A 24,566-nucleotide genomic window follows, 5' to 3' on the forward strand; every position below is an offset into this window, starting at 1 on the left:
TTTGCCCAAAGTAGCAGATGAAGCAGAACTTGATGATTTACCTTTTGAGATTTTTCTCTTATTATCGCTCTTAGTACGGTTCAAGAATCTCCTAGATGGACAAACATTTGCCAAATGACCTATGCCCCCACAACAAAAACAGACCATACTCTGAGGACTAAATCCTCTTTTATCAGGGGCAAGTCGAGCTAGCTGCATGGGCTCCTCCTCAGAGGGGAGCGAGACAGGATGAGGCCCCTGCACACTGAATGAGTCCGCACCACTTCCCCTAGACTGACAATGGCTGGACAGAGAGGTCTCGTTTCTTTCTCTTAGACGCCTGTCAAGGCGTACCGCCAATGACATGGCAGACTCTAAGGACGTTGGTCTCTCATGGAAAGCAAACGCATCTTTTAATCTCTCCGAGAGACCATGACAGAACTGACTCCGGAGTGCAGCATCATTCCAACCCGAATCAGCTGCCCATCTCCGAAATTCAGAACAATAAAGCTCCGCAGACCGTTTGTTCTGGCATAAAACACGTAGGTTAGATTCAGCCAGAGCAACACGATCCGGGTCATCATAAATCTGCCCCAGGGCCACAAAAAATCCCTCCACGGATCGAAGGGAGGGATCCCCTGATGGCAGCGAAAAAGCCCAAGTCTGAGCATTACCCCTGAGCAGGGAGATGACAATCCTCACCCTCTGCTCTTGATTACCAGAAGAGTGAGGACACAAGCAAAAATGGAGTTTGCATGCCTCTCTGAAACGAACAAAATTCTCACTGCCCCCGGAGAACGTCTCCGGAAGTGAGACCTTTGGCTCGCAACAGACTCCATGAGCCGGAGCAGGGCCCAATGCTTGAAGCTGAGTCATAGATTGACGGAGATCCGCTACTTCCAAAGAAAGACCCTGCATGCGGTCAACCAGGCCAGAAAGCGGATCCATGTCAAAAAAGGACGGTTTTGGTGGATTATAATGTCACGGCTGTATGTGGGCAACAATAGTAATACACAGTACAGAGCTACTGACTGGACCCAGAACTAGGGAGGATAACGGGTGACCCCTGTCCGACCCTCAACGCTCTCCCTATTCTGCTAAAGCACATGCCCGGATCCAAATGGCGGAAAGAGGCATGCCCACGTGCCTAAGACTAATGACCACTGTAACCCCTACAATAGTGGAAGGGGCACGGCCACCAGTGCCCTACTCAGTATATGGAGGGAACCGTGGCCACCTCAGATCCAGTCAGAAAATAAACAGGAACACAACAATGTCTGCACACTTAGCTGACGGTGTTGCAGCCGCAGAGAAGACGGATCCAAGGACAGGCTGGCAATATCCGGAGTGCTAGCAGCAGCAGAACACAGGTCCAGTGAACTGATAGCTACAAGTGAAGAAACTAAAGCCAGAGCTACAACTGAAGTGAGAACTATAATCCACATCCTATCATAGGAGGAGGGGTGATATAAAGAGAGGAAAATCAAACACATGAAGGACAGCTGTGGTGAAAGAAACCAAAAGTAAACAGAGTAGTGAGAACTCCTCCCAGCTCTAGTAGTGACATCATCACAGGGGTGGAGAAACAGAGCTGTGAGAACGTCCCAAAGCTCTGGTAGTGACATGGCGTTGCCCAGTGCACACCTGATTTTGTCCCCCACTTGGTCGTGCAGGGAAGGGATGGCTCGCCTGGAAAAGTAGTGGCGGCTGGGCATGACGTACTGTGGGACAGCCACCGCCATAAGGCCTTTAAAACTCTCAGTCACCACCAGACGAAATGACAGCATTTCAAAGGCCAGTAATTTAGAAATGCTGGAATTCAGGACCAGGGATCGCGGGTGGGTAGGGGAGTACTTCCTCTTCCGCTCCAGTGTTTGGGAGATGGAGAGCTGAATGCTTCCGTGGGACATTGTGGAGATGATTGGTGACCCAGGTGGTGGTGTTGCTGACAGATCCTCTGTTTGCGGGGTGGCAGGTGCCACTGTCACTCCAGAGGTGGATGAAGAGGCCTAGACTGCAGCAGAAGAGGAAGCAGGAGGAGCCAGAGACCTTTCTTGGTTTTTGAGATGTCTACTCCACTGCAGCTCGTGCTTTGCACTTAAATGCCTGGTCATGCAGGTTGTGCTCAGGTTGAGAACGTTTATGCCTCACTTCAGGCTCTGATTGCACAGTGTGCAAACCACCCGGTCTTGTCGTCAGCACATTGTCTGAAGAACTGCTATGCCAGGGAACTCCTTGGAGCTGGCTTTGGTGTGCTCGGTCCTTTGCTGCGGTGGGCAGTAGCAGGCATACTGTCTAGGGGACGGCCGCTTTGCTTTTGCACCCTTCTCCCTCTTCTGCTGTGCTGGTGGCTCTGTGCGAACTACATAGGTCACTCGCATGACCTTGATTCTATGTGGGGTCGAGGACCTCATCGTCCTCCACATCATCTTCCACCCAGTCTTCACCCCTGCCCTCCTTGTCAGTCTGCACACTTTGGAAATTACCAGCAGTTGGCACCTCTGTTTCGTCATCATCCGAGATGTGCTGCGATAGTCCTCCCATGTACTCATCTTGAAACATAAGTGGTTGGGCATCAGAGCACTCAATCTCTTCCACATCTGGGGCAGGGATAGGTGGATGGCCCTGGAAAACCCTGCTAACAAAGTCATCAAAAAGCAGAAGAGACTGCGCAAGGACTTGGGGCTCAGACTGCTTGGCTGATTTGCAAGGGGGTGAAGTGAAAGACTGATGGACATCACCTCAGGTGCCAACTCTGATCTTTCAGCAGGAGACTGGGTCAGAGACAATGTGAAGGAACTGGAGGCACTGTCAGCAATCCAATCTACTATCGCCTGTACTTGTTCTGGCCTCACCATTCGTAGAGCCACATTCGGCCCGACAAAATACCGCTGCAGGTTCTGTCGCCTACTCGCACCTGAGGAAAGGGCTTCACTTGTGCGTGTAGCTGGCACAGGCACAGATTGACCACGTCCTCTCCCTGCAACAGGAGCTCTACAAGCAGCACCACGACCTGGGCCACGTCCCTTATTTGACGCTCTCCTCATATTTCTCAAATTTAGGATCTTGCCCTAAATGGGTGTTTAATTAATAGCAGAATAGAATCACTGTATGTAAAGGTTGTATCTCAAACATACAGATGCAGACTAGGCCGCAATTACAGTTTTTTGCCCAAAATGGTTGTTTTTCAAATAACTGAATAGATCTCCAGTATCTAAAGTGTGTATCTCACACGTACAGATACAGACTAGGCCGCAATTAAATTTTTTTGACCAAAATGGCTGTTTTGCAAATAACTGAATAGAACCACAGTATGTAAAGGGTGTATCTCACACGTACAGATGCAGATTAGGCCGCAATTAAAGTCTTTTGCCCAAAACGGGTCTTTGTTTAATAACTGAATATGATTGCAGTATATAACCCTTGAATTTCACATGTGCTGAGCCAGCAAGGGCTGTAAAATTTTGTATTTTGCCCAAAAAGGGTGTTTTATTAATAGAAGAATATAACCACAGTATCTAAAGTGTGTATCTCACACGGACTGATCCAGACTGGGCCGCAATTAAAGTTTTTTGCCCAAAATGGTTGTCTTTCAAATAATTGAATTGAATCACATATCTAAAGTGTGTATCTCCCACGTACTGTTCCAAACTAGGCCGGAATTTCAGATTTTTGCACAAAATGGCTGTTTTGCAAATAACTGAATAGAACCATAGTATGTAAAGGGTGTATCTCACACGTACAGATGCAGACTAGGCCGCAATTAAAGTTTTTGGCCCAAAATGGGTGTTTGTTTAATAAAAGAATATGACAGCAGTATATAACCCTTGAATTTCACACGTGCTGATGCAGCAAGGGCTGTAAAATTGTGTATTTTGCCAAAAAAGGGTGTTTTATTAATAGAAGAATATAACCACAGTATGTATCTCACACGTACAGATCCAGACTAGGCCGTAATTTAAGTTTGTTGCCCAAAATGGCTGTTTTCAAATAACAGAATATAACCACAGTATCTAAAGTGTGTATCTTACACGTATAGATCCAGACTAGGCCGCAATTAAAGTTTTTTGCCCAAAATGGCTGTTTTGAAAATAACTGAATAGAACCACAGTATGTAAATGGTGTATCTCCCCCGTACAGATGCAGACTAGGCTGCAATTAAAGTTTTTTGCCCAAAACGGATGTTTGTTTAATAACTGAATATGACAGCAGTATATAACTCTTGAATTTCACACGTGCTGATACTGCAAGGGCTGTAAAAATGTGTATTTTGCAAAAAAAGGTTTTTAAAAACCCAGAAAATGATGGCTGTATTTCTAGCTTAAATTGCACACTGACTAATCCTGCAAATGCACCAGATGTTGTAGATTGCCAAAAAAAGGTGTTTTTTTAAAACCCGATTATTAGTGCAGTATTTCAAGCTTGGATTTGAATGTCACAAAAGCACAGATGCAGTGCTGGTGCACTGAGCTTGCATAAAATGGCCGTGGCCGCCCACCTAACTAACAGACGGATAAAGGTTATTTTTTTCTGTCAATGGGATCAGGGCAGGGTAAAAAGAATGTGCACTGCACCCACACAACTAAATCTATGTAGATCGCTGAATTCAATTGGAGTTCTGATCGCAGATGTCCTATTCTGCACCAGCAGCATCCTCTCCCTACACTAAGCACAGCAGAGTGACGTGCAGCGCTCTGTGACTCCATCAAATTGTGGTCATGGATTTCGTAGGACCTGTTGTAAAGTCTGCACAGGGACATCACCATATACTTGTAGTGTTAGATTACGCCACACGTTATCCTGAGGCAGTGCCTTTTCGAAACACCTCTGCTAAGCATATTGCCAAAGAGCTTTTTTACATGTTTTCTCGCACAGGCATACCAAATGAGATCCTTACTGATCAGGGGACTCCTTTCAAATCCAAGGTCACTAAAGAAAGCTCTTGGAAATTAAATACCTGCGTACTTCTTTGTATTACCCTCAAACTGATGGCCTAGTTGAAAGATTTAACAAGACACTGAAGGGCATATTAAAAAAAAGTGGTTAGCAAGGATGAAAAGGACTGGGATTATTTATTACCTTATTTGATGTTTGCAGTCCATGAAGTACCGCAGTCTTCAACAGGTTTCTCCCCATTTGAGATCTTATATGGCAGACACTCACTAGAGATGTCCCGAACTATTCGCCGGCGAACAGTTCCCGGCGAACATAGATTGTTCGCCGCGGCGGGCGAACATATGCGGTGTTCGATCCGCCCCCTATACATCATCATTGAGCAAACATTGACCCTGTACCTCACAGTCAGCAGACACATTCCAGCCAATCAGCATACCCTCCCTCTCAGACCCTCCCACCTCCTATCAAAAAGCAAGGACAGCATCCATCTTAGATTCATTCTGAAGCTGCAGTGTCACAAATTTGACTAAGTTGTAATCGCAATGCGATTAATACAGGTTATATTAACCACTTGCCGCACACGTAACGCCGATAGGCGTCCGGGCGGCGGCTCTCTCAGGGCTCAGCGACGCCTATTGGCGTCATCTCGTGAGACCCGAGATTTCCTGTGAACGCGCGTTCACAGGAGCGTGCGTTCACAGGATCGCGAAGTAAACAAGTTGAACTACAGCCTGCCAGCGCTGATCATTCGCTGACAGGCTGTAGATGCGATTTTTTTAACATCAGAAAGGTATATTAGATGCTGTTTTGTTAACAGCATCTGATATACCTGCTACCTGGTCCTATGGTGGTCCCTTTTGCTTGGATCGACCACCAGAGGACACAGGCAGCTCTGTAAGTAGCACCAAGCACCACACTACACTACACATACACACACCTCTGTCACTTATTAACCCCTTATTAACCCCTGATCACCCCATATAGACTCCCTGATCACCCCCTGTCATTGATCACCCCCCTGTAAGGCTCCATTCAGACGTCCATATGTGTTTTGCAAAACACAGACACCGGCAATGTGCTTTCCGCATTTTGCGGATCCGCACATTGCCAAAACTATATAGAAAATTCAGAATTGCGGATGTGTGAATGGGGCCTAAGGGTCCCTTATCACCGCCAGTTAGTTAGCTACTTGTTAGGTAGTTAGCGCCCAGCCCACCGCACCGCAGTCACTGATTATAGCGTCATCGCTGTCGCTAATCAGCACTAGTACTATATACTATCTGTAAGTGATCAAGACTGATCGCAATCAGATCTATATCAGTACATTAGGGTCACCTTAGGCTCTACAAAAAACGCAGTGTTTGCCCGATTAGGCCTGATCTTGTGCGCACACTTACATTCAGTCCGCCCCACCGCAGTGACAGAATTATTTTTTTCTGATCACTGCAAAAACACAGTAAAATCGCTGCGGCGCTATAAAGATCACTTTTGAGCTTTTTGGATCTTTATTAGCGATCGCAGCTTTTTTTTTTTTTTTGCACATTTTTTGGCAGAGATTTTTTCATCCACATTGATCGATGCGAATGAAGAAATCTGTGCCGAGCATTTTTTCTTTCAGCCCAAAGGCTGAACGAAAAAAAAAAAAATCATATTACCCGTATGCTCAATATAAGGCCTCATGCACACGACCGTGCCGTTTTTTGCGGTCTGCAAACCGCGGATCCGCAAAAAACGGAAGGCGCCCGTGTTGACTTCTGCAATTTGCGGAACGGAACGGGCGCCGGCAATATAAATGCCTATTTTTGTCCGCAAAGCGCGGACAAGAAGGAAACATGTTATATTTTTTTAGCGGGGCCCTCAAATGCCAGGGCAGTACAAACACCCCACACATGACCCCATTTTGGAAAGAAGACACCCCAAGGAATTTGCTGAGGGGCATATTGAGTCCATGAAAGATTGAACTTTTTGTCACAAGTTAGCGGAAAGGGAGACTTTGTAAGAAAAAACAAAAAAATATCAATTTCCGCTAACTTGTGCCAAAAAAAAAATCTTCTATGAACTCGCCATGCCCCTCACGGAATACCTTGGGGTGTCTTCTTTCCAAAATGGGGTCACTTGTGGGGTATTTATACTGGCCTGGCATTTTAGGGGCCCTAAAGCGTGAGAAGTAGTTTGGAATCCAAATGCGTAAAAATACCCTGTGAAATTCTAAAGGTACTCATTGGAATTTGGGCCCCTTTGCGCACCTAGGCTGCAAAAAAGTGTCACACATGTGGTATCGCCGTACTCAGAAGAAGTAGGCAATGTGTTTTGTGGTGCATTTTTACATATACCCATACTGTGTGTGAGAAATATTTAAATGTAAATGACAACTTTTTAATTTTTTTTTATACAAAGTTGTCAATTTACAGAGATATTTCTCTCACCCAGCATGGGTATATGTAAAAATACACCCCAAAACACATTGCCCTACTTCTTCTGAGTACGGCAATACCACATGTGTGACACTTTTTTGCAGCCTAGGTGCGTAAAGGGGCCGAAAGTCCAACGAGTACCTTTAGGCTTTACAGGGTTGCTCACAATTTAGCCTCGTCCAAAATGCCAGAACAGTAAACACACCCCACAAATGACCCCATTTCAGAAAGTAGACACCCCAAGGTATTCAATGAGGGGCATAGTGAGTCCGTGGGAGATTTTTTATTTTTTTTTGCCAGAAGTTAGCAGAAATGGAAACTTTATTATTATTTTTTTTCCTTAGAAAGTGTCATTTTCCGCTAACTTGTGAAAAATAATTAAATCATACATGAACTCACCATGCCCCTCCGCGAATACTTTGGGGTGTCTTCTTTCTAAAATGTGGTCATTTGGGGGGTATTTATACTATCCTGTCATTCTAGCACCTCAAGAAACATGACAGGTGCTCAGAAAGTCAGAGCTGCTTCAAAATGCGGAAATTCACATTTTTGTACCATAGTTTGTAAACGCTATAACTTTTTTCCGCAAACCAATAAATATACACTTATTGGATTTTTTTTATCAAAGACATGTAGCACAATAAATTCTGACACAAACTTGTATAGAAATATAATTATATTTGAACAATTCTACCAGAAAAAGTTAAAAATATACTTTTTTTGAGAAAATTGTGGTCTATTTTGATTAATATCTGAAAAACGAAAAATGTCAGCAGCAATCAAATACCACCAAAAGAAAGCTGTATTTGTGAGAAGAAAAAGAGGAAAAATTCATTTGGGTGCCAAGTTGCATGACCGAGCAATAAACCGTTAAAGTTGTGAAGTGCCAATTTGTAAAAAAGGGCCTGGTCACTAGGGGGGTATAAACCTGTGGGCCTTAAGTGATTTATCGCATTGCGAATTCAACTTAGAGCTGTGTTCCTAATGGTTGTATTGCTAGAATGTAACGAATATTGAGAATATAGTGCTATATTCGTTATATTCGTCAATTCTAGCAATACAACCATTGGGAACTCAGATCTAAGTTGTAATCGCAATGCGATTAATACAGGTTATATTAATCGCATTGCAAATTCAACTTAGAGCTGGGTTCCTAATGGTTGTATTGCTAGAATATAACGAAGATTGAGAATATAGTGCTATATTCGTTATATTCGTCAATTCTAGCAATACAACCATTAGGAACTTAGCTCTAAGTTGAATTCGCAATGCGATTAATCCAGGTTATATTAATCGCATTGCGAATTCAACTTACCACACTCTGCGTCAACTACGTAATTTTCCATGGGAGTTTTGCCATTGATCCCCCTCCGGCATGCCACAGTCTAGGTGTTAGTCCCCTTGAAACAACTTTTCGATCACTATTGTGGCCAGAAAGAGTGCCCATCGTCAAAGAACACTTAGAGCAGGCTCAAGAGGCACAAAGTTGTGTCTACAACCGGTCAGCTAAAGTTAGAACCTTTAACCCCGGTGACTGAGTGTTGGTGCTAGTGCCTACTGTAGAAAATAAATTCCTGGCTAAGTGGCAAGGGCCATATGAGGTAATGGAAAAAGTGGGAGAGATAAATTATAAAATTTACCAGCCTGGTAAAAGAAAGCCTGAACAGTTGTATCATATAAATTTGCACAAACCTTGGAAGCACAGAGAGACTCTGTCAGCAGTGAGTTCCCCTGGCAGTGTTGCCCCAGAGTAGTCGGCAAATAAAGTAAACAACCCTTGCAATAATACTGTAGGTGTGCATATGTCAGAGTCCTTGTCCAAGTTTCAAATGCAGGAGACAAAAGAATTTGTCTCAAGAAACACTGATGTGTTCTCAGAGTTGTCTGGGTGCACTTCAGTTATCAAACATGACATAGTCACTGAGCCGCAGGTACGAGTTCACTTGAAACCATATAGGGTACCTGAAGCTCGGAGACAAGCTATATCTGAAGAAGTAAAAAATATGTTAGAACTTGGGGTGATTGAAGAGTCACAAAGTGAGTGGTCCAATCCCATAGTCCTAATCCCAAAACCCAGATGGTACAGTGATATTCTGTAATGATTTCCAAAAATTAAATGAAGTGTCAAAGTTTGACGCATACCCAATGCTGAGAGTGGATGAATTAATTGAGAGACTTGGCCATGCAAGGTATTTCTCTACTCTTGACCTAACCAAAGGGTACTGGCAAGTGCCCCTACTAACAGTTCTAAAGAAAAAATGTCTTTTGTCGTTCCAGAAGGCCTTTTTCAGTATGTCACTATGCCCTTCGGGTTACATGGGGCTCCAATAACCTTCCAAAGGTTAATGGATGTCATCCTTAATCCCCATCGTAGATATGCATCTGCTTATCTAGATGATATCATAATTTTTAGTGATGACTGGGAAAGTCATTTACCAAAAGTGCAGGCGGTGTTGGATTCCCTCCGGGCAGCAAAACCTAAGAAGTGTGCCTTAGGTCTTGAGGAAACATGTTATACAGGGTATATAATTTGGAGAGGTGTAATAAAACTTCAGGTGAATAAGGTAGAAGCCATCCAAGATTGGCCCCGGCCCATAACCAAAAAAAAGTGCGAGCCTTTTTCGGGAATTGTGGGGTATTACTGTAGGTTTATCCCAAACTTTGCTAGTGTAGCAGTACCCTTGACAGACCTAATCAAGGAAAGTAAGTCGGCCATGTTAAAATGGAGCACAGAAGCTGAGCGTGCATTTCAGGAGTTAAAGTATGCCCTTTGTAGACAACCAGTATTGATGACCCCAGATTTCAAAAAGGTGTTTACTGTACAGGCTGATGCCTCTGATTTCAGTTTAGGGGCAGTCCTGTCACACGAGGTTGGGGAAGAAGAACACCCCGTTACGTACCCGAGTAGAAAACGTACTCCTGCGGAGAAAAATGATAGTATTGTTGAACGGAAATGTCTGGCAAGTAAATGGGCTCAAGAGACCCTAAGATATTACTTGTTGGCAGGGGCGTCGCTAGGTTAAAACATTCTGGGCCTGGGCCTTGGATGTTTTGTCCCATGCCCCGAATGTCCTACCTGCCTGCTAGATGCAACTGTATTGCCGTACACAGAATGGCAATACAATTGAATCTAATAAACTGGGAAGAGATGAAGGACCTGTGGTGACATCACAGGTCATGTGATCAGCAAAACAGGCTGTGATAGGATGACCTGGATGATGTCACCATCATGTGACCAGTGCAGGATTGGACCGGAGTGAAGAGGAGAAGGAGCCTAATGGTGATGTCTGTACATGAGGAGAGGTAAGTGAAGGGAGAGGCAGAGCAATGCTGGGAGTTGTAGTTATTTAACTGGGATGTATGTTAGGGCTGAAGGGAGGGATGTTATTGACCTGGAACTGTGTGCTTGAGGTGGCTGGGGGAGGGAGTGATGTTATTTACATGGGACTGTATGTTGAAAGTGGATGGTGGGGGGGAATGATGTTTATGTACATGTACCTTAATGTTTAGGCTACGTTCACACTTGTGTTTGGGGATCCGCTTGTGAGATCCGTTTCAAGGCTCTCACAAGCCCCAAATGCATCAGTTTAACCGCAATGCATTCTGAATGGATGCGAATCCATTCAGAATGCATTCGTTCGGCTCCGTACGGCCCCCCGTTCTGTTTTGGAGGCAGACCCCAAAATGCTGCAAGCAGCGTTTTTGTGTCCGCATGGCCTTGCGGAGCCAAACTGATCCGTCCTGACTTACAATGTAAGTCAATGGGGACGGATCCCTTTGCATTGACACAAAATGGTGCAATTGTAAACGGATCCGTCCCCCATTGACTTTCAATGTAAGTCAGGACGGATCCGTATTGGGACTTAGAAATTCAAATCTAATACAAACGAATCGGTCCTGAACGGATGCATTCGTTTGTGTTATCGGTGTGGATCCGTCCTGTACAAGTACAGGACAGATCCGCACGAACGCAAGTGTGAAAGTAGCCTTAGGGGGTGATGTTTACATGGGATTGTGCATTGGAGGCGGCTGGGGAGGAGGTGATGTTATTTACATGGGACTGTATGGTGGAGGGAGGATTATAACTGCAGGGGGCACTGCAGATCCAGTGGACAATATAGGCAGTCTTATTACTACTGGGGGCTCTATAGGAGGGTCTTATAGATCCGCCTTATTTCTACTAAGCGCACTATGGGGGCCTTATTACTACTGAAGGGTCTGTAGGGAGCTTTATTACCACTGGGGGAACAATAGGGGCCTTATTTCTACTGGGGACTCTGTGAGGGTATTATTAATATGGGAGGGCTCTTCTAATGGGGGCATTGTTGAGGAGCATTATCACGGTTGGGGCAGTGTTACTAATGAGGGCATTTTAGAAGGGAATTACTATTGGTGGGACTATGAGGAAGACTATTACTATGGGGGGCAGTAATGTTTCTTCAAGATAGTATTTGGGGGGGACGGGGCACAGCAAGCAGCAGGATAACACTGTGGGGACTCCAGTTGGGGGATAATGATAGAATGTGAGGAAGCTAAGATGTCTGTGTCACAATCTGCAGAGACGAGGTGGCTGTGAGAAGTTGTCCAGACCGAGTTGAGAAGATGATGAGAGAGAAGATCTACAGAGAAGATGATGACAGAGAGGAGACATCACCTGGAGGCCCTGGATGTGACAGGTAAGTGCTGCTGTGTAGCAAGTACAGCAAAGTGCGGGAAAGGGGGGGGCAACATATTTATTGGGGCTTGTGCCCCGGATCTTTTGAGACCCTAGCAACGCCCCTGCTTGTTGGGTCGACAGTTCAGGTTGGTGACAGATCATTCCCCCCTTACATGGATGAGTCAGGCCAAGGAGAGAAGGTGTCAGGCCAAGGAGTCAGGCCAAGAGTCACAAGGTGGTTTCTGACTTTACAAAACTTGAAATTTTTGGTTGAGCACGAGTCAGGCATACTGCAAGGGAATGCCGATGCCCTATCCAGAACACACTTGGTTTGGTGAGTAAAAGTGTTCGGCCCCACAGGTTCGAACAAAGAGGGAGGGTATGTGAGACAGTGAATGGAAAAGTAGTAGAGAATCGTTATATTTCACCTAGGTTTCTTTCATATACCATGTACTAGTCTACAGGAGGTGGATATCTCAAGTAGGAAAGCTGGGTGAGATGTCAGAAATCCAGGAAATATGGTCTGCCTTAGAAAAACATAGTGTCACGACTGTGACTGATAGAGACAGGTCTGGGAGGAGAAGGTCGCAGCGACTTGCTACTCGCGATAGCTTGTGAGTTTGCTCCGTGGTTCAGGGTATGTCATCTGGGTTTTGCCTTGTGAACCTTTTTGTCCTGACTGGGAGTTTGTAGGCATCCTTCTCAGGTGAGTCCTGTCTGCCACTCCCAGCTACTATATTAGTTTCAGTTTCACTTGCAGTCATTGCCAGATATAGTCCTTACTTCCAGTGCTACTCTGACCTTGGAAGGAGATCGTTTGATGGTGTTGCTGTGGAGCTCTTGTCCGGCGTGGACTGTCGTGTTTGGGATCGCCTTCTCTGCTCGTGACTGGATAAGTCTATCTCTGCTGTTGTTTGTTGCTGTCTTCCCCTGTTGTTTTCCTAGACGTGAGTGATGGTGACTAGCGCTCCCATCGGCCTTTCCCCAGTCCAGACTTGTTAGGGCGACTGAGGGTTTAGGCATCCTGCTCGCCGCACGGGTTCACACCCCGTCTAGGGTATCAGGGCAGACAGGTGCCAGCTTAGGGTTAGTCAGGGGTGGCCATTCTATTTCCCATCCGTAGATAAGGGTCCCCCTTCCCCTCCGTCTGGTGCAACACGACTGCTGCTGGGATAGCGGTCGTGACACATAGTTTGCTGAGGACTTTGGTAAATGGTGTTGTCTGGCCTGGATTTTAATGAAATGAGGATGTAGGTTGGTAACGGGGCTCCTCATTCCCTTCCTGTCCAGAACAGGTTTCATATAGAGCTCTCAGCCAGGTGATGGAGCTCAGCTAATTTCTTGGCTATAAAGGTTTGCACTATGAGCATGTCTGTGTGGGGGACTGGTTGAACTGACTGGCTTTCGCCATTGCTGCTGAAGTCTCTTAAACAACAAAAAGGACACTGAGTTTATTTTGAATTGTGTCGTGTGGCTGGTAGTAGGCCGTCCGTATAGAAAGGTTAATTTTATGTTTAGTTAGTGCTCAGCCGAGCAGGAATTTAATTAGTATTTTTGCCTGAATGTAAAGGCCTTATATTTTTCTTGTGGATGAGAATAAAGAAAACAGGCAAATCCCTGTGTGAACTGTGCCATTGTGTCACTGTCTCTGAGTGCTGTGCCTACCACTATTGAGCTGACCCCCAGAGAGGCTGGAGGTATATTAGACGGTCATTGGATATAAATTTTACTGCAGGCCAGTACAAATAGATGTCAAATACATATGTTTAACAGAACAAAAAATATTAAATTGGATTAAAAACATGGCTAACGAAATCCCCCCTTTTGAAAAAAACCCAAATGATAATAGTTGAAATTCGATAACACGTGGTTGTCACAGGTGTTGATTTCCTCCGAGGTCCCAAACATTAGGCATTCAATGGACAGAAAAGGCCTTTTATGCCACTGTATTTACATAAGACAGGGACCATTATTTGTCCAGGGTGGTGGCGGATATGTGTGGGCTGGCATGAGGAAATTCAATTAAACGTGGTTGTCACAGGTGTTAAATTCCTCAGAGATTCATGCCTCATTAATTTTTAGAAATGTGAGGTAGTCCACACTGTTGTGAGCTAGGCGATCCCCCCTGCTGCGCTGAACGTCCTTTCGGACAGGACACTCGACGAGGGGCAAGCCAAGAGTTCCATGGCAAATTGTGCCAGCTCTGGCCACAGGTCAAGCCTTCACACCCATTAGTCAAGGGGTTCCATGCTTCTCAGAGCGTCCACATCGGCTGTTAACCCAATGTAGTCGGACACCTGTCGGTCTAGGTATTCCCTGAGGATGGATCCGGAGGGCGGCTGTCGATGGGTTGGTTGCAAGAATGATCTCATAGCCGAAGTGACCAACACATCTTCAAACTGCCCTCTTCTTGCATGCACAGTAGGATTGGTACTCGCAACTGTTTCTCTGTGGGTGAAAATTCCTCTGCCAGCGCCCACAACAGCAGAATGAATCATCTCTCGAAGCAAGGCCTGGAAATGCTGCATTCTGTGATGCTGGTAACATGTCTCCCATTTTGTATTTGTACCGGGTGTCTAAGTACATTGCCACCCAGTACTGGTCCTTGCCCTTTATGCTTTTTATATGGGGGTCCCTCTTTAAACACTGTAGCATGAAGGCCCCCATTTACACTAAACTGGAAGCGGTGGAGTGGCCTGGCTCCTGCTCATCGTCCAGGATAATGTCGTCCTCGGTCTCTTCCCCCCAGCCACGGACAACACCAGGGATCCCAGAAAAGTTTAAAGCATGCTCTTCTTGCTCCTCATCCGCCCAGGCACCATCCTCCTCTGACTCCTCTTCAGACTCCTGTTGACTTGTCTCAGATGGACTAGACCCCCCTGGGAATTCATCTAGCATTGCGACTTCCTCATCTTCCTGTCTTCCTGCTCCTGCTCCTCGACGGCTTGATCAATGACACGACGCAATGCACGCTCCAGAAAGAAGACATAAGGTACGATGTCACTGATCGCGCCCTGGCTGTGACTGACCAGTTTGGTGATCTCATCAAATGGCTGCAGAAGTCTGCATGCGTCGCACATGAGCAGCCACTGTCGTGATGAAAAAAACCAAGCTCCCAGAACCTGTCCTGCTGCAGAGTTCGTGCAGGTAGTCGTTAATGGCACGTTTTTGCTGGAGCAGCCAGTAACGGTATCAACCGTTGGTGACGTCCCTCTCCCCTGGTCAGCATGGCGCTGTAGAGCTGCTCCCGAGACTTCCAAGCCGAGTTGCGCTTTTCAGTAGCTGTGCAGCTCTCACAAGAGCTAGTAGTGATATAGCTGTTCCCTACAACACAAGACAAGGCTGCAAGTTAAGGGAATTTATTGGTGCCACCTTTGGCCTTATATACAAGTCTCCATGGAAAAGGCCCTCCCCCGTGGACCTGATGGAGAACTGCGTTACAAACACACAGACCAATAGAAATAATCACACAATCCAGGACAGCCCCACACAATGTCTCCACTCTGGCTGGGAGATAATCAGGTTAGACACTGTAGGTAACCTAATTATCCCCAGACAGTAAAACCACTTTTTTTTTTTTATACGCATTAAAAAGTACCCCAAAATTCACAATATTCCAACAGACAAACCGAGGGCTTCTGTTACACAGCCTATCAAGCATATACAAGGTGGAGTTCCAGCGCATCGGGCAGTCACAAATCAGACGTCTGACGGGCAAATGGTGTCACCGATGAACATCAGCAAGGCGAGCCATGGCCGTGTAAGAACTTCTAAAATGGCCAGAGATTTTCCTGGCCTGCCGCATGACGTCCTGTACCCCGGGTTATTTGGCAACAAATGGCTGCACGACTAAGTTCAGGATGCGTGCCATGCACGGCACTTGTGTCATTTTGCCTTGTTTCAGCCCACTCAGCAGATTGGCACCGTTGTCGCACACCACTTTACCAACTGTCAAATTGAGCAGGGTTAGCCTTTGATCGGTCTGTGACTGCAGAGCTGAAAGCAGTGTAGGACCGGTGTGGCTCTTGGCTTCCAGGCACAACAGCCGCAGCACAGCATGGCAACATCTCACCTGGCACGTAAAATAGGTTCTAGGGAGCTTGGGGGGTGCAGAGGAAGAGGCGGTAGCAGTGGAAAAGGAGGAGTCAGCCGAGGAGGAGACGGAGGATGGAGTAGGAGGAGGAGAAGAAGAGGCAGGCCTGCATGCAATCCGTGGCGGTAACACCAAATCCACACGGGTGCCATGGGTTACATGCTTGACGGCCGTCAGAAGGTTCACCCAGTGGGCAGTAAAAGTTATGTACCTTCCCTGCCCCCGTTTGTTAGACCACGTGTCTGTGGTAAGATGTATCTTGGCACTGACACTGTGTGCCAGAGATATATTCATTTGCTGCTGAACGTGGCCATATATCTCTGGGATGCCCTTCTTGGAGAAATATTTCCTTTCGGGGACTTTCCAATGCGGTGTGCCAGTGGCAGCAAATTTTCTAAAGGCCTCCAAGTCCACCAGTTTATAAGGCAGTAGTTGGCGGGCTTGCAGTTCCGACAAGCCGGCAGTCAGCCATTGGGCAAGAAGGTTATCCGGCGTCATCAACTTTTTACGTTCGAACATATGGGCCGCAGAAGTCTGCCTTTTGCCAGATGAACGTGACTACGGCAAAGTGGAAGGTGGAGGACAAATGGGAGGAGAGAGGAGAAGGAGAAGAGGCATGATGTGGAGCACCGGGAGCGTGGTTATGTGGGTTTTGAAGGTGTTGCTCCCACTGGGTTCGGTGATGGGAGGCCAGGTGCCTTCTTAAGGCGGTCATCCCTCGGTGAGTGTTGGGCTTACCGCGACTTATGCATTGGCAGCACAGGCTGCAGACGGCAACACTATTGTCAGCACAGCAGCTGACATGTTAAAAAAAGCCCACACTAAGTAGCCATGTGCCGGCATCCTGGGAGCGCCAGATGTGACCATGCATGGTGGATGGCTCGCTCCAGATACATTAGCAGTCTGCTTTTTGCCTCCTGTGCACTGCGAGTTTTGCCTGCTTCTCCTCCCTCTCATCCCTATCTGCTGCTCCATCTCTCCCTCTCAACTCCCCTCCTCTTCCTCTCTTGTGGGCACCCACGTGATGTCCATCGACACGTCATCATCGTCACCTTCACCACTACTGACATTAAAAATCTCAGAGTAGGCAGCAACAGCGGGGACCACCCTCCTTGGGCTGATCTGGGTACTGTAGTCAGACCGCTGGGTGGCGACCGTTGATGTCAAGAATGGCTGCGCGTTGGTATGGTCTGGGAATGGATGGGAAAATAATTCCTCTGACTCGAGTGGACGGGCTGTGGTGGTGGTGCCTTTGGGGGTGCACACAGCGGAGAGTGAGGAGGGCGCTGATACAGAAGATAAGGAGGGTGCAGAAGCGGAAGGCTGGTGTGTCCTTTGATATAATCGCACGCACCTTCTCCAACTTCCCACTTAGGCTCCGGCCTGGTGCACCATGCCCGACCCCTACCACCCTTGCGGAATGGCCTTCCTCTTCCTCTGCCTGTCATTTTCAAAATGACCCTGTGACAAAGTCCCTATAGAAGAGCAGTATTTGTGGAAGCAGTTATATAGAACCCCAGTTGCACACCAGTTGCAATTAGTTATTCCAATTTCGTTTGTCCCTCTGTATAGCTGCCATATCTCAGCAGAACCGCACACAACTGCTGCGCAATACAAATGCACTATATATAAAACATATTATAGGTATATCACACCCCTGACTCAATTAGTTTTTTTGGGGGGCAACTGGTATATCACACTAGTTGCAATTAGTTGTTCCAATAGCGTTTGTCCCTCTGTATAGCTGCGATATCTCAGCAGAACCGCACACAAATACTGCACAATACAAATGCATTATAAAGAAAGTATATAATACACTGCCTGTCCAAAAGGCTTTTTTTTGGGTGGCAACTTATTTTTTTGGACAGGCAGTGTATATGGTCTCTTTCCTAATCTTCTTCATTTGGACGAGACCACCACAATGGCTTCTTTCATCTCTGCAAAGTTTACCACACAGACATCTTAGTTTACTACTTTTCCATCATCCTCCCTTCCTCAATTAGTTTTTTGGGGGGCAACTGGTATATCACACCAGTTGCAATTAGTTGTTCAAATAGCGTTTGTCCCTCTGTATAGCTGCGGTATCTCAGCAGAACCACACACAAATGCTGCACAATTCAAATGCACTATATATAAATCATATTATAGGTATATCACACCCCTGCCTCAATCAGTTTTTTTGGGGGGCAACTGGTATATCACACCAGTTGCAATTAGTTGTTCCAATAGCGTTTGTCCCTCTGTATAGCTGCGGTATCTCAGCAGAACCGCACACAAATACTGCACGATACAAATGCATTATAAAAAAAGTATATTATACACTGCCTGTCCAAAAAAAAGTTTGCCACCTGGATTTAACTAAGCAAATAGTTATGAGCCTCCTATTGAATAATTACTGCATGGGCAATTATTTTTCAACTGGCAACAAGTTATTTAACCCCAACTGGTGCAATGAGTTGTTTCTCATTTCTTAAACAACCATGTCAAAAGACACAGAGAAAACCTCTAAGGAGATTGCAAAAACTACTAAAATTAGGTTAAGAACTGTCCAACGCATTATTGAAAACTGGAAGGATAGTGGGGACCCATCGTATTCAAGGAATAAATATGGCGGGGAAAAAATCCTGAATGATCGTGATCGGCGATCACTTAAACGTTTGGTGAAATCAAATCAAAGATAAACAACAGTAGAGCATTTCCACACACAATGCAAAGGGATTGGGACTGAACAGCTGTGTAGCCTTAAGAAAACCAATAATCAGTGAGGCAAACCAGAAAAAAAGTCTTCAATTTGCTAGGGAGCATAAAGATTAGACTCTGGAGCAATGGAGAGCATAAAGATTAGACTCTGGAGCAATGGAAGAAGGTCATGTGGTCTGATGAGTCCAGATTTACCCTGTTCCAGAGTGATGGGCGCATCAGGGTAAGAAGAGAGGCAGATGGAGTGATGCACCCATCATGCCTAGTGCCTATTGTACAAGCCTGTGGGGCAGTGCTATGATCTTGGGTTGCTGCAGTTGGTCAGGTGTAGGTTCAACAACAGTATGTGCGCCAAGAATGAGGTCAGCTGACTACCTGAACATACTGCATGACCAGGATATTCCATCAATGGATTTTTTCTTCCCTGATGGCACGGGCATATTCCAAGATGACAATGCCAGGATTCATAGAAACATAGAAACATAGAATGTGTCGGCAGATAAGAACCATTTGGCCCATCTAGTCTGCCCAATATACTAAATACTATGGATAGCCCCTGGCTTTATCTTATATGAAGGATGGCCTTATGCCTATCCCATGCATGCTTAAACTCCTCCACTGTATTTGCAGCTGCCACTTCTGCAGGAAGGCTATTCCATACATCCACTACTCTCTCAGTAAAGTAATACTTCCTGATATTACTTTTAAACAATTGCCCCTCTAATTTAAAACTATGTCCTCTTGTAGCAGTTTTTCTTCTTTTAAATATTCTTTCCTCTTTTACCTTGTTGATTCCCTTTATGTATTTAAAAGTTTCTATCATATCCCCTCTGTCTCGTCTTTCTTCCAAGCTATACATGTTAAGGTCCTTTAATCTTTCCTGGTAAGTTTTACCCTGCAATCCATGTACCAGTTTAGTAGCTCTTCTCTGAACTCTCTCCAAAGTATCAATATCCTTCTGGAGATATGGTCTCCAGTACTGAGCACAATACTCCAAATGAGGTCTCACTAGTGCTCTGTAGAGCGGCATGAGCACCTCCCTCTTTCTACTGGTAATTCCTCTTGCTATACACCCAAGCATTCTGCTAGCATTTCCTGCTGCTCTGTGACATTGTCTGCCTACCTTTAAGTCTTCTGAAATAATGATCCCTAAATCCCTTTCCTCAGATACTGAGGTTAGGACTGTATCACTGATTGTATATTCTGCTCTTGGGTTTTTACGTCCCAGGTGCATTATCTTGCACTTATCAACATTAAATTTTAGTTGCCAGATTTTTGACCATTCCTCTAGTTTTCCTAAGTCCTTTTCCATCAGGCTCAAATTCTAAAAGAGTGGTTCAGGGAGCATGAGACATCATTTTCACACATGAATTGGCCACCACAGAGTCTAGACCTTAACCCGATTGAGAATCTTTGGGATGTGCTGGAGAAGGCTTTGCGCAGCAGCCAGACTCTACCATCATCAATGCAAGATCTTGGTGAAAAATTAATGCAACACTGGATAGAAAAAAATCTTGTGACATTGCAGAAGCTTATCTAAGCAATGCCACAGCGAATGCATGCCGTAATCATAGATAAAGGCTTTTTTTTGGGTGGCAGCTTATTTTTTTGGACAGGCAGTGTATATGGTCTCTTTCCTAATCTTCTTCATTTGGATGAGACCACCACAATGGCTTCTTTCATCTCTGCAAAGTTTAGCACACAGACATCTTAGTTTACTATTTTTCCATCATCCTCCCTTACTTCTGAACACTCCACACTCCCAATACCTTTCCTACTATGCTTTCCAAAACTAAACCTGAAAATATTAGTACCACACAAATAGTGCCCTTTTCAATAATTATTGCCACACAGTGCCCTCAAAAATAACTGCACCCAGCAAATAGTGCCCGTAACAGTGCTGTAAACATAGAGTCCCCTCAAAAATAACTGTGCCAGCTAATTCTGTCCCAGGGTGTCCACAGCAATATTTCTCCCAAACATCCCAGCAACGTCCCAGAGTGCCCTTAGTAGTAACAGTGTCCCTAGAGTGCCACCAAAAGTAATAATGTCCCCATAGTGACCATACTAGTAACGTTCCCATAGTCTCCCAGTAGTAATAAAGCCCACCACAATGCCCCCAGTAGTTATAATACCCCATAAGTAATAATGCCTGTCTATAGTGCCCCCAGTAGGAATAAAGCTCACCACAGTGCTCAAAGTAGTATTAAAGTCCCCACAGTGTGCCCCAGTAGTAGATATCCCCTCTTATAGTACCTCATTCATTCCAAAGGTGTCAAAAACTTAGCTGTCTGGGCTCCAGTCGAACAATCTCTGGCTTTGGCACTGTTGCACCGGGAGAGATGCGCTGTTAAGCCATGTCCCCTGGTGTTGCGACATAATCCTTAACAACAGGATACATTGCCCTGTTTCTCCCCACAGTGGGCGTGTGCTGGAGATGATTAGCAGTGGGCTGCTATATTCCTATGTGCTAGTGTTTCTGACTAATGGAGCTCCAAGTCATGACCTATCAGGTTCTGATCTTGGAACCTTGTGCTCTATTTAAACCCCTTCCTGGCCATACACCAGTGCCAGTGACAGTCTCTGACTAACCTGGTTCCTGTGCCTTTTAGATTACTTGCTGCTCTGACTCCAGCTTGTCTTCTGCCTCTTGTTTAGTACTGCATAGCCTGTCTGGTTCTGACTAGGGATGAGCGAATCGACTTCAGATGAAACATCCGAAGTCGATTCACATAAAACTTTGTTCCAATACTGTACGGAGCAGGAGCTCCATACAGTATTAGAATGTATTTGCTCCGATGAGCCGAAGTTATTGCTTCCCGAAGTCTCACAAGACTTCGGGTAATAACTTCATAAATTAATTTGTGATGTAAAAAACCATTTCCCGAACTCTGGTTCGGTTCCATGTGGTACCTTGGAACCGAACCCGAGTTCGGGAAATGCCTTTTTTCAGTACAAATTAATTTATAAAGTTATTACCCGAAGTCTCGCAAGAATTCGCGAAGCAATAACTTCAGCTCATCTGAGCCAATACATTCTAATACTGTACGGAGCTCCTGCTCCGTACAGTATTGGAACAAAGTTCTATGCGAATCGACTTTGGATGTTTCATCCAAAGTCGATTCGCTCATCCCTTATCCTGACCCATTTATGTACGGCCTTGTTTTTATGTTGTTTTGTCTCTTGGTGTTTGTATGTCTCTGTACTTGCAGTACAGAGTTGCAGTCTTGCTACCAAGGGCTTGTACTACAAGTAGGTAGTAAAAGCGGGCTCAGGGCTCACTGTCCATGTCTGTCCCTACCTACAGGCATTACAAAAGGCCACCATAATACTAATGCCCCATTATAGTGCCCCTAGTAGTAATAATGCTCCCATAGCATGCCCTAGAAGTAATAATGCCCACCTATAGTTCCGACAGTAGTAATAATGCCCCTATAGTGCCCCCAGTATTAATAAAACCCCCATAAAGCCCTAATAGTGCTGCCTTAGATCAGTTAGAATATTGCCACTGCAGTGTCCCAATATTGCTGACCAAGTTATAATAATGCTCCTCCCCTCATAGTGCCCCAATAGTGCTGCCAAGTTATAATAATGACTCCCACTATAGTGGCCCTATATTGCTGCCCCAAGGTGGCAAATGAAAATAGCAAATACTCCTACCTCCTTGCAGCTGTCTGCAATGCAGAACAGGACACAGGCCTCTTTCAGCCTGTAGCCTAAGCTGCTTGCAGCCCAGCTCAGGTGGTGCGATAATGATGTCGTCAAGCAGCCCCTGCCTGCCGCAGATATACTTTATCCCTTGTGCCTGTAGCCTGTCAAGGTTTGGTTCAGTTCAGGTTTGCAAAATTTTTCAAAAAGTTTTGGTTCAGACATGAATTGGTTCAGGCTGAAACAAATTGGCTCCAATTGCCCTGGAAATTGGTATATAACGCCCTTAAAGGTACTTTCACACCAGCATTTTTCTTTTCCGGCATAGAGTTCCATTCTAGGGGCTCTATACCGGAAAAGAACTGATCAGATTTATCCTAATGCATTCTGAATGGAGAGCAATCTGTTCAGGATGCATCAGAGGATGTCCTTTTGACTTTTCAGGACGGAGATAATACCGGCCAAAAAAATGTAACACTTGCCAGATTTTTTTCCATAGGAATGTATTAGTGTCAGATCCGGCATTCAAAATTGGCGCATTGACGGATCCGGCATGCGCAGACCTTTAAAAATGTGAAACAAATAAATACCGGATCCGTTTTGCCAGATGACACCGGAAATGGTCCATAATGACACATAATGGCCCTTCTGTATAATATATAATGGGCCCCCTGAATAATTATTATATATAATGGCCCCTCGATATAATATATAATGGCCCCTCTGTATAATATATAATGGCCCCCCTGTATAATTATTATATATAATGGCCCCTCTGTATAATATGTAATGCCCCCCCTATATAATTACTATATATAATGGGCCCCCTGTATAATTATAATTAATGTATAATGGCCCCTCTGTATAATTATTATAAATAATGACCCCACTATAATATTAGGATATATAATGGCCCCCTGCGTATTATTATTACATATATATAATGGCCCTCTGTATAATTATATATAATGACCTTCCCAGTATTATTATAATATATAATGGCCCCCTCCATATTATTAGAATATATATTGGCCCATTATATATCCTAATATTACAGAGGGGCCATTATACATTATACAGAGGGGGCCATTATATATAATAATAATAACTAATAATAATAAAACTCTGCAGAGATGAGACACAGCTGAAAGAAGGCGTCATGGCGGTCTTATCTCCCAATGAAGACGTTGAGGAAACTCTACATAACAGGAGATGTCACTGGATGGATGAGGTATGTGGTGCTGTATTATACTGTATATTTTGTAGTGATGTATGTAATGTCCAAACACATATTTGTTTCACGGAAGGGTTAGGGGTGGATTGAGAATATGGCCCACCCTGCCACATCCTGGCCCCAGACTTCAGGACACATTGTGCGTGTTCAGAATTTTGGGTTCTCATACCCATCTACTACATTATCTGTACTCCGAGAATTATCACTGTATTATCTGTGGTGTTACATAGTACTGCTACAGTATCTGCAAAAAGGGGCGTGTGCACAGGTTGGGGGGTCACAATACATGGCTTGCCCCGAGTGCTGGAAACCCACGCTACGCCACTGCCACACCCCCAGCTGAAAACCCTCTTTGAGATGGCACTATAGGCTGGACAAGAAAGAAGAAGGAGAATGTATTTGGAGGAGGTGGAATAGTGCCTGTTGTGAGAGCCGTCCTGATGAAATAAATCCAGAGGAAAAAAAGCAGTCTGGTTTGAGAGCTGCACTTATACAAGCAGACAAATAACACGAGTTTGTGAGTTTTCGCGTGTTTGATTTCAAGTGTGTGCTTGTATTAAGTATGTGACTTTAGATTACGTGACTTCAGATTCAGGAACTTTTGGAGGGGACTACAGTTAGTTAGATTCTTATTACTGCACCATATTGTATTTTTTTTCTTTTCTTGCGTAATCCCCATTTAGTATGTGTTCCATTATTGACAGCGCAGTCCAGTGCACATCTTGTCTAATGTATGCAGTCCTGAAACAGCCGTTTGAGGGTGCAAATCTTTGCCCAAAATGTGAGCAAATTGCCAGTTTGGAATCGCACATCGTGTATCTAACTGGGCGAGTTGCAACACTGAGAAGCATTGACAATTTGAAATAAGAGTTTGCTGCTCACTGAGCAGGCACTCTATGAGGTAGATGTGGAGGAGGGTGGTAGCAAGGAGGCTCAGGAAAGTGA

This window comes from Bufo bufo, chromosome 2 (genome assembly GCF_905171765.1).
Source record: "Bufo bufo chromosome 2, aBufBuf1.1, whole genome shotgun sequence".
NCBI lineage: Eukaryota > Metazoa > Chordata > Amphibia > Anura > Bufonidae > Bufo > Bufo bufo.